The sequence below is a fragment of the Mercenaria mercenaria genome, chromosome 4, assembly GCF_021730395.1.
Source record: "Mercenaria mercenaria strain notata chromosome 4, MADL_Memer_1, whole genome shotgun sequence".
Classification (NCBI taxonomy): domain Eukaryota; kingdom Metazoa; phylum Mollusca; class Bivalvia; order Venerida; family Veneridae; genus Mercenaria; species Mercenaria mercenaria.
The window spans coordinates 13131730-13143346 of NC_069364.1; positions in this window are offsets into that span (position 1 = coordinate 13131730).

An 11617-nucleotide genomic window follows, 5' to 3' on the forward strand; every position below is an offset into this window, starting at 1 on the left:
GTATACACCTATTCTTGCAGTGGACAAAATGAAAATACATATACTTTTTAAAGCGCTGTAATACGATCCAATAGCTGCCATCGATGTATGGAATTACCTATTGTGCAGACAATATTTCATAAAGAAAGTCAGCCACTGGTGAAGAGTTGTAATGAAATGAGAGTTGAAAGGACCCCCACTTCCCCGACCCCTGTTCAAGAAAGACCGATCCAAAACTTAATAAAAAAACAGGAAGAAGAACATAATTCTTCATCAAATCTAGTTAAGGTGTGGAAAAATGAACATATTGGGGGGAAATTAAATAAATATATCAAAAGAAAAATATTAAGCTTGATGCAAGCAACAACTATCAAAATATGTATCTGAGTGGATAGTGTTTGTTTTGAGTGTAACGTCGTTTTTCAACAGTATTTCAGTTATGTAATGGCGCGCAATTAACCCAACCAGTTCTCCTGGATACTGTACCAGTACAAACCTGTTCCCTGCAAGTAACTGCCCACATGAATCAGAGATGGAGGACGAATGATTTCAGAAACAATGTCTTCTATCAAATCGTCATGGAGAACATACACTACGCCCGGTGTTCGAACTCACGACCCTGTGATCTGTGTTCTCCGTATTTAGCGAAGCGGGCCGGCTTGAGTAGATTGTGTACACACCCGAAACTTTTGACAATGAAAGGGAAAAAAGACAATATAAGACAAAATATATCCACTGAGCACGAGCAAGAGAGAAGTGTCACATGTAAATGTACTTTTACGAAATACGTTAATAATTCGATAAATCATTTGAACAACATTGTGCAGTCCGCACCAAATATCATAAAAAAGAATAACAAGAGCTCCGCCAAGCGGGGCAATTTACGTCCGAAGGGTTACATCAGAGAATGGGAGCAAAATTCAAAGAACTTGACTATTGAAGCCCAAAGGACAGGAAAGACAAAGGGTAGAAATTCAGAAAAAAATCCAAGTCCACAAAAAGTATTCTAAGTCATCAAAAAAAAAAAATAATCCAGGTACAGGTATATGAAAATAGACCTAAATATTGGAGGAACCATCCCTGTTGTGCCACAGAAAAGTGGTCTCGGTTTTTCCCTACGGCCAATAATAAAAAAGTTTTAAAATAAGTTATTTATAGTAACATAAAAGGGAAGTAAATCAGAAAAAATTATTGTAAGTGAACAAAAAGGGATCTGCCTAATAAAAACAAGAGGGCCATGATGGCCCTATATCGCTCACCTGTTATCATTGCACTTGAGGACAAGAAGGTCCTCAGAAAAAATATCTAAGTCCAAAGGACAGGAACAACAAAGGAAAGAAATTTAACCAAAAAGAAAAAAAAATCTTACAAGGTACAGATATGTCAAAATACACCTAAAAATAGTAGGTACCACCCATGTTGTACCACAGAAAAGTGGTCTCGGTTTTTCCCTACGGCCAATAATAAAAAAGTTACTAAAAATAAGCTATTTATAGTAACGTAAAAGGGAAGTAATTAAAAAGAAAATGTACAAAAGAAGGATCTGCCAAATAAATCTGTTGACATAAATGAAATTTCAGATCAGTATCTATAAATCAATTTTGACTACAATCTGGGGAGGTAATCAGATATAAAATAACTCTGGAACCTACAATTGGATCTGATTTGTCATGGAATCCAAGATTTATTGTTGTTGAAGATATTTTGGACGTTTGTATCAAATAAAACCATAAATGAAGTCTCTATATGGCTGCAAAAGCCAAAATAGCCAATTTTGGACCTTTAAGGGGCCATAACTCTGGAACCCATGATGGAATCTGGCCAGTTCAAGAAAGGAAAAAAGATCTTGTGGTGATACAAATTGTGTGCAAGTTTGGTTAAAATCAAATCATAAATGAAGTTGCTATTGTGCAGACAAGGTCAAAATAGCTAATTTTGGCACTTTCAGAGGCCATAACTCTGGAACCCATTATGGGATCTGGCCGGTTCAACAAAGGAACTGAGATCTTATGGCAACACAAGTTTTGTGCAAGTTTGATTAAATTCAAATCATAAATGAAGCTGCTATTGTGCAGACAAGGTCAAAATAGCTAATTCTGGCCCTTTCAGGGGCCATAACTCTGGAACCTATAATGGAATCTAGCCAGTTCAAGAAAGGAACCAAGGTCTTATAGTGATACAAGTTGTGTGCAAGTTTGATTAAAATAAAATCATAAATGAAGCTGCTATTGTGCAGACAAGGTCAAAATAGCTAATTCTGGCCCTTTCAGGGGCCATAACTCTGGAACCCATAATGGAATCTGGCCAGTTCAAGAAAGGAACCAAGATCTTATGGTGATACAAATTGTGTGCCAGTTTGGTAAAAATCAAATCATAAATAAAGCTGCTATTGTGCAGACAAGGTCAAAATAGCTGATTTTGGCCCTTTCAGGGGCCATAACTCTGGAATCCATAATGGGATCTGGCCAGTTCAAGAAAGGAACCGAGATCTTATGGTGATACAAGTTGTGTGCAAGTTTGGTTAAAATAAAATCATAAATGAAACCACTATCGTGCAGACAAGAAATTGTTGACGGACGGACGCACGGACGGACGCACGGACGGACGACGGACGACAGACGAAGGGTGATCACAAAAGCTCACCTTGTCACTATGTGACAGGTGAGCTAACAAGAGCTCTGCAATGCAGAGCATTATACACAAAGCAAAGTCATATATGACCTTTTGACCCCTAAGTGTGACCTTGACCTTGAAGCGGGTCATCCGAAACATGCGCTCTGCACTTCGTCTTGGTTTGGTGAACATTTGTGCCAAGTTTCTTTCAAATCCTTTAAGCAGTTCAAGAGTTCAAGAGCGGACACGAAACAAACTGATATGACCTTTGACCCCTAAATGTGACCTTGGCCTTGAAGCGAGACATCAAAAACATGCGCTGTGCACGTCGTCTCGGTGTGGAGAACATTTGTATTAAGTTTCTGTGAAATCCTTCAAGGGGTTCAAGAGTTACAGAGCGGACACAAAATTGCTAACGGACGGACGGACGGACGGACGTTCCTACATATGGGTATTTATGTGACTACTCTTTTGTTCTCTCTATTGTTCTTCTAGCCACGTAAAAGAAAAATAGCCACATAAAAGCCTTACGGAATGAATGACATCAAAGAAAAAGTACAGTTACCTATTATTCCTACAGCCACTTAAGTATGCAAATGTGGGCTCGGAAAGACGGACCTACCGAAAATAAAAAAAAACTATAGAAGTTATCTACTCTACTTCTTATTTCCATAAATGCTTTAAGATATGAAGCTCCCGGTACAAGTGGTTCTCAGGATGTTGGGCGGAAACCGTTTCAACGGCTCGGCCCCCTGTGACGTTGACCTTGGACTCACTGACCCTAAAACTATAAGGGCCATCTATTTTATAGCCTAATCATTCAAACAAGTTCGAAGGTCCTGTGCCTCAATTGGTTCTCAAGAAATTGGAAGGAAACCGTACACTCTAATAATGACCGACAGACCGACTAACACGATCGACAGGCTCAAAGCAGTATGCTCTCGCTTCTTCGATATTAGGGATGAATATAATGAAATGTTTTATCATAGTAAAGACAGGTCATTCTCGAAAAATAACTACTTAGCATTTGTATGGTACTAATTAAACTAATCTTTAAATTACACACAAGAGAAAGTTGATATCGGTGTTTGTCAATGCAGCACTACATTAGCAATCAAAGTAATGGTATATTTCTCTATATATACCATAAAGTTATGACTTGTGACTAGGCTGGGACTCAATAAGTCTACAATGATTGTTAATTGTTTAGTATCTGTCGATATCAATCATCTTACTTTAAACATGACTCTATTGTTAAATTACTGGGAAATGTGCTGTATTGTATTTTAAGAAAGGGACATGGGTCTTGCACCTGACATGTCCTCTCATTATGGGGAACATCGTGCCAAGTAGACTTATGGACCGGACATAAAAATGATGCTCTAAACCTGTGACCTCCAAGTTTGACATTTACCTTGGAGCTAGTGGTTTTTTGGGTCTTGCGAATGACACACCGACTGGTTATGGGAAATATTTGTCCCTTGTAACACCCTTTGATGTATGGCAGTTATGGAGAGGACACAAAACACATCCTGTAACGTTCTGACATCTAAATGTGATCTTACGCTTGGAGCTAGGGGTATTGGTCTTGCGCACGACACGTTGTCTCATTATGGGGAAAGTTTGTGCCACTTGATTTCAAAATCCCTTTATGAATGAAAGTCATGGATCGGACACGAAGTGTGGCGGATGGAAAGATGGACAACCCTACGATTTTGGTATTAGATGGTCATTCCATTGTTTGACAACAAATGAATGACCACTTAAGCAACGAATGTGGTTACGGAGTGAATACAAGGATTTCTGTTGCCAAAGCCACACCTCCTACCACTTTCGGTATCGTTGGCTCGGACGGATGAACGTACAGACGGACAGAAGGACGCAACCAGTTCCTATGTTCCTCTGTTTTTCTTCGCAAAAGGCAGGGAACAGAAGCTACACAATGGTAAACGATGCAAAATATCACATACATAGCTAACTGTAACGAGAACCTCAACAATTTTATATTGTAGAATCCAAGCGTAGCTGTGGATTCGTAAGAATATAATGCTCGACGGATCGAGCGCATTACTTTTCTGTAATCAACGGTTACGGACATTTACAATACACATAACTTTAACAAAACAACAAAACGTACTTATTTTACAGAATGAATCGTACAATTAATTCATTTAATTAACATAATCTATCGCATTTGACCATCGGTATTAATTGCATTAGCTAATTCATAATATTATAGCTCGGTCACGAATTAATCGGTTTTTGCGTGTGAAAGTGATGTTATATTTAGCATAACACATGTTCATGAAACATTTTTGTGGAAGTACCAACATATATAATGCACATTACAATAATGCATAGTAAACCTATTTCTGTCTCACAATCACAAAATATTATTGATAGTAGCTGATCGAATATTTAAGGGTTGCTAAGTTATTCAAAGTTTTTCTATCCGTTGAGTTCATTAGCTTAATAAATTTCCACATACTTTAGTTTCTATTCTAAGCGTATGCGTCTCGTTAGTAAACTTTTGTTATATTTACTGTTCATTGAATTTAATAACTTTCATACAGACAAACTTTCTTCAAGTGTTTAGATATAATGTGCTATTATTTTGCAGGTATCTCTTGCCACTCTTGTCTAACTGTGTTTGAATATAGATGGGACTAGCTTTTAGTCTATTGTTGATCGATTTTTCCACACATATCCATATCCGTGACTGTATGACAATGATTTAACATTATATGCTCAATTTCATTTCCGTTAAAACCGTCTTTTAAAGACTCTAATATGTATTCAGAAATGTTATAAATCCGCCATTTGTTTTTGTTGCCATGGAAACAAAATGGTCGCCATTTTTATCAAATATTTAAATGCTCATAACTTTCTCATTTTCAAGCCGATTTTGAAAATTCTTTCACTTCCTTAAACGCTTTAAGAAATCCTAGCATACGAAAATAAGAGATGATAACAACATTGACTTGCCCTATAAGTGGAAAAGAATCATCGGTTACTACAATAGAATGGAAAATTTTAAAATGGTTTAAGAAACAAGAGAAAGCTACAATCGTTTGATTCACAAGCTTTATTTTCAGACGTGTCACGGTACGGACTTGGTCACGTAAGGGGAGATTATGTGTCAGGCAGCCAGTTAACTCAGTCGGTAGAGCACTCGCCCTGTAAGCGAGAGGTCCCAGGTCGAGTCCAGGACTGACTGCACATTTTTCTCACCCTGTGACATTTGGCGCCCAACATGTTACCGTGGCATGCTTACTTGGTCAGTCTTACGACGCTTGCAATATTATGTACCTCCTGAATTCGAGGACGAATTTCCAATTTGTAAAGGTGTATGTCACGGTACGGACTTGGTCACGTAAGGGGAGATTATGTGTCAGGCAGCCGGTTAGCTCAGTCAGTAGAGCACTCGCCCTGTAAGCCTTACATGTGCGATACTTTTATTTCCATTGTCGCGTTGGTTCAAATCCCACCGTGATTTATACTTTTTTTTAAATCTCTGTTTATGTTTTGTGGTCTAATAAAACTAACACAATTAAATTAAAACAAAACGTGACGTTACTCCGAATTTATCAGACACGGACTATTTATCTTTTTATTTCCATTGTCGCGTTGTTTTTATTAATGTTTTAATTACATTTTTTTTCAAAGTTGTTTCTTTTTCCTTTTTTTTCTTCTTTTTCTATTTTCATTTATACATTTCTTCTTATATCATACAAATGTATCAAACAAACACAAAAATATCATAACAGTACATTTCAAGCACAAGAGGCTGATTCGGATTCGGATGTAGTGTTTGTCTCGGAATAATATTACACATTTTGATGCAGCTTCGGTGCCCTCAACCCTACACGTAACTTCTATCAAAAGTCTCTCCATTTCTGTCTCAATTGCTATGTCTTTAGCCCAGTAGTTTTTCTCAACTTTCATCATATGAAAACAGGAAAAAATGAATGATTATGGTGGTTACCCTTAAAGAGAAACTCGAAAAAATAACAACAACAACAACAACCTGGATTGGAACCTACAGCCCGCAAAATTCGCCATTTCAGACATCAGTGCTTACCACTGAGCTACCGGGACTGACAGACGTGCTGAAATAAAATATACCTAATATTATTGTTTATGTAAGCTGCTTTACCTATTTTGTTAGTTTTATAAGTCTAGAAAACATAAACAAACGTGACGTCACTGTGAAGTTATCAGACACGGACTGTAAGTAAGGCGATATCAGGCTGTTCATGTGTGTAAATGATGAAAACTGACGCCATGTAGCTTCCTAATCTCGTTACATCATGTTACTAGATTTTAAAATATAAATGGGTTTTAAATACATGTACATGCATACAAGGACACACTTTTTAATGGACGAAACACGTTTAGTTATAGTTTGATTTTAGCACTTGAGAGACTTGTCAGCGATTAGGGAAATCAGCATGATTCACTTTGCTGTATTTAGATGGGAACTACTACCTTTAGAACTGGTTAGAGCTTTGGACTAACACCCGAGCGACGCGGATTCGAGTCCTGTCACAGGCTATAGGGATTTGTTTTGTGATAAATGCTATGCTCTTCGATATGTTACGGCTAAAAGCCGTTAGATGGGTGCTCGCTCTTCCGGGATAGGGACTTTATCTCGTGCCAAACAATGGCACTTTCTATTTCAAAATGGCTTACAGGAAAGCCAATCTTTGACAACTGCGACAGGGAGTCGACTCTTTAGCTCAGTGGTTAGAGCAATGGACTAGCACTCGAGCGGACTGGGTTCCAATCCCGCCACAGACAATATGGGTTTTTCGTCATAAATTACTATGCTCTTTGATTTGTTACGGTTAAAAGTCGCAAGAAAAAGCATAATTATCCATAAGTTCAATCTCTATGGGCCTTCTCATGATTTTCACAGGCATAATTTATCATATTGATATTTCCATTAGGGGAGAATTGTATTTCACATATACATCAAAATGCACCAGAACTGTAAAATAACAAAAGATTATTTTTTTGTTTTAAGTTTTTATATAAGGTCCGAAAGTACATTAGCCTTGTACATATGATGAGTACCTTCCTAATACATATATGTAAATTCAAGCAAAAATGTCTGATGAAGTTTTCCTATGTTCTTAATGATCACTTGTAGGTAAAACAAAGGTCATAACTATTTAGACTTAATGCACGGTACAAGCAGTCTAGTGAGTAAAGAAACGGAGAGGAAGCAAAATATCTTGTATACACTGGGTCTCCTGGAATACAGCTTGATATAAAATCATTGATACCAGGTTTCTTTGAAATATTTTGAAGTCTCAATTGTAGACTTTCCAAAAAATATGCTTGCTTTTTTAGGTTGGTGTGTGCATACCAGGGTGTGCGAGTTTTTTTTTCCGAAGTTGGGCCTAGGGAGGGGGAGATTGTGGGAGTGTGAACTCCACCCTACAAAAAGTGTTATTTTAAAAGCTAAATCGTGCATTCATCAGGTGTTTTGCGATTTTTTCCACCATCCTGACTGTATTGTTTCATTGTAAAGAATTAAACGTAAAAAAATATTGTATTTCATTTTTGGGAACTGTTTTCAATAAAATGGTCCTCTTATTCATAGAAAGTAGTGTTGAAACTTGTCTATGGGGGTACCCGATTGGACAAGAGTGTCAATTTGTTTCACTCTGCTGATTGTGCTGCGCTGTTAATAAATAATTTATAACTTAATAAATATGATAAAACCCTGTTCAAATACCAACATATATCAAATTAAAGAAAGAGCTGAATACGGTCTGCGTATCACATGAATAAGTGTGTGATAAGAGTCTTCTATGTAGAAAAGTGCTTTTTAAAAGATTTTCCTTGTTACAATTGTCGTCTGTATATGAAAAGGTTTCTTGCTTTTGTGACTTATTCAGATTGCATATTAAAATGAGTACTTTTCTGCTTTGATATCTTTGTTATAAATCATTTAACTGATTTATTTTATATGAATATTTTTCTTTATATAGTTGAAATCTGTTTTTTATGTATATGCTATACAATGACTGAATCTCATTACATTGAAATGAAGGTACGGTGCAGACAGTTTATCTACGTGATACGACTACGGTCAAACTTTGCTTATGAAACAGAAATATTGAAATAATTACAGTTGTATGTGTCCCTAGACCTTCACTTTTTTATAGGTGTGACGTCATTGTCCAAAGATTCATGAATAGCGAATATGCATTTGTTAAAGCGGGATCAGTTGGCCTATTTTAGTGGCCGTTAAAGCTAAAAATAAAAAATCCTTTAATTGATTTTTTCTCATGTATTCTCATCAAATTGATTTGTAGCATCTTTATTAGGCCCGCAGCCAACTTTGTTCAGTTGGGACTTTTGACCCCTTTTAGGGGCTGCTAGAGCTAAAACTAGAAATGCCTTTATTAGACAGCGTCTCATGAACAGCTTGATGGATCTTTGTCATACTTGGTCTGGAGCATCATTATAAGGTCCTCTTCCAAATTTATTTATATAGGAACTTGGGCCCTATTAGGGACTACTATAGCTAAAAGTAGATATGCTTTTCTTCGCATTAACCACTAAAATATAAACTTGGTGTGTAACAATATCGTATGGCCTCCTGCTATTTTGTTACAAATGGGGATAGGGACAAACTTAGCTAAAAATATAAACACTTTTAATGACCTCTTGTCATGAACCGCTTGATGAATCTTCATCAAACTACTGCTGTAATTATTCGTCTAAGGATAAACGAAACAAAAATGCAACCCTACGAAGCCTTTGTGAAAAATTAAAAGAAAACCATTTAAATTGTTAAAGTGCGGTGTTTAGTTTTGCAATTTGAAAAATGTTAGATGAAAGATGAATGTTAGATAAAAATTTCATAAACTTCTTTGAATTTCCTTATTACAATTTGCCGACAATCTTTTTTAAAGATATTTCTTGTTATGTAATGACATAATTATATATATTTATATACTAACCTAGCAATTATAAAATGTTAGATCTAAAAGCAATTCTAAATCAAAGAATACGACTTTCATAACTGGAATTATTGTTTTTAATCTGACCTAGAGCCAGATTTTTTGTTAATGATTTGGGAGCCGGATATTTTTTTTTCAGTATGTTAAAGCCAGAATATTGTTTTAAGCAAATCCAAAGACAGATTTTTTTTTCAAAAATGAAATATGCATGAATTGTTGATTTTCTTCTGATAACATTTAGACCACACGAAGACTAATAGTATTCCCTATATGTTCTTTGTAAAAGTGGCATTTCTTAAGCAATGCCAAACACAGCCATTATCATTTCAGAGAACAAATTCTTACCTCATTTTAAAGAAATATGATGAACCTGATATAAATGAAGGGAAAAGTAGGGGTCATGTATCTTCTTAGAGATTTATTTTGTCACATTTGCTTACTGTAAAATCGTATCAAAATCAAACTGCTGTGACCTAGTAGTACCGCTCATAACAAAATTGACTTTCAATTTACAAAATGCAACATTCTTTCCAAGTTTTGCTACCAAAATATAAAATATACATCCACAATGAAATTTTTACAAAACCAAGCTTTATTTTTGGCCTCTGTGGCCATGAAAAGTGAAAAATTAGTGTACAAATCCCTGTCCGCCATTACTAAACCAGATGGCTCCCACGCTGGTTTCGAAGTTGATATGTATTTGGCGCGAGTACGTTTCTTAAATAAAATAGATAGATGTACTTTAAAGGCATATTTATTCAACTGATTATTTATGATGTTTATAGTACTAAGGATTCCTGCGTACAAGTAATTATTGTGTAAAATAAATATAGGTCAGAGACCACCAATTCAAAAAAGTACAGGGAACTTACTGGGAATGAGGTAAGTGTATACCTGGGAATAAGGTAACATCTGTGCGTTCTGATTGGTCAGTCATGTAAACAAACCCAGGAAGTGATAATTTTTTCAAAATTGATATTTTTTCACTGCATTTACATTATTTTATTATACATTTTGACAAAATTTGCTACATTTTATGTGTATTGAAAAAAAGTTTTATCAAACGAATTTCTCCCGCCATGTCAATGATGTAAACAGGGGGTCATCTCATTCACACGAAAATTACTTAAACAAAGTATCACTATTCATATGTTTTTCGTCCGATATTTTGGTAGAATTAAGATAGTTCTTGAAAAACTTGTAATTAGATATACATGTTTCGGAAGGCCGTACACGCCATAATGTTACAATGTAAGTCTATGGGAAAACAACTGGTGGTCTCTAACCTATATGCTTGAATCGGTGTAGACGGCCAGGTCTAAAATCTTACCTGAGGTAACGAAAGTCAGACGAAGTGGAAACGGTTATCCATCAATCCAGATTCAACTTAGATTTGTGGAGAAAGTAAACGGTTATGAGACTCTTGTCTTCCCACCTTTTTTATCGTCTGGTAACATATGCTTTAAAATATACATATGTTTTAGGTCAGTCATTTGCAGATAATGCAGTACATGTCGCACAAGGTGTGCGTTTTTGGCCGCTTTTTTCTTCAAAGTTTAGTGTCCTGAAACCGAAGATTTTCTCGTTTTTATCAAAGAAACAACGGAATCGCAGGCTGAAAATGCCACATGATGAAGTGCTAAGTATGTTCAATACATCCGCTTAATACTTTCCTGGAATTTCTCAAAATTGGATTTTTTAATGATTTTTTTTTTCGCTCTTGTTTCAGCGCAGATTTGTGGAAATTTCAGATTTACTGTCCTTTGCCCCCATAAAGGCTAGCCAGACTTTGCGGGTGATTAACGACTGCAAACTGCATGCACGTCTTTGCAGACGATAATTTTTATGACTTTTAAGCGTGCTGTTTCCAAATATTTGTCTATATATTTGTAAAAGTATGAAGCTATTGTTTGTTAAATAATGAAATCAATATAACACGTCTTAAACTTCTTTTTATCAATGTTCCGTAATTTGATATGTTCCATATGTTTAAGTGTAACAGTGCGTAACCGTATATTTTGTATTCTTAAGGGCATATCACATTATCT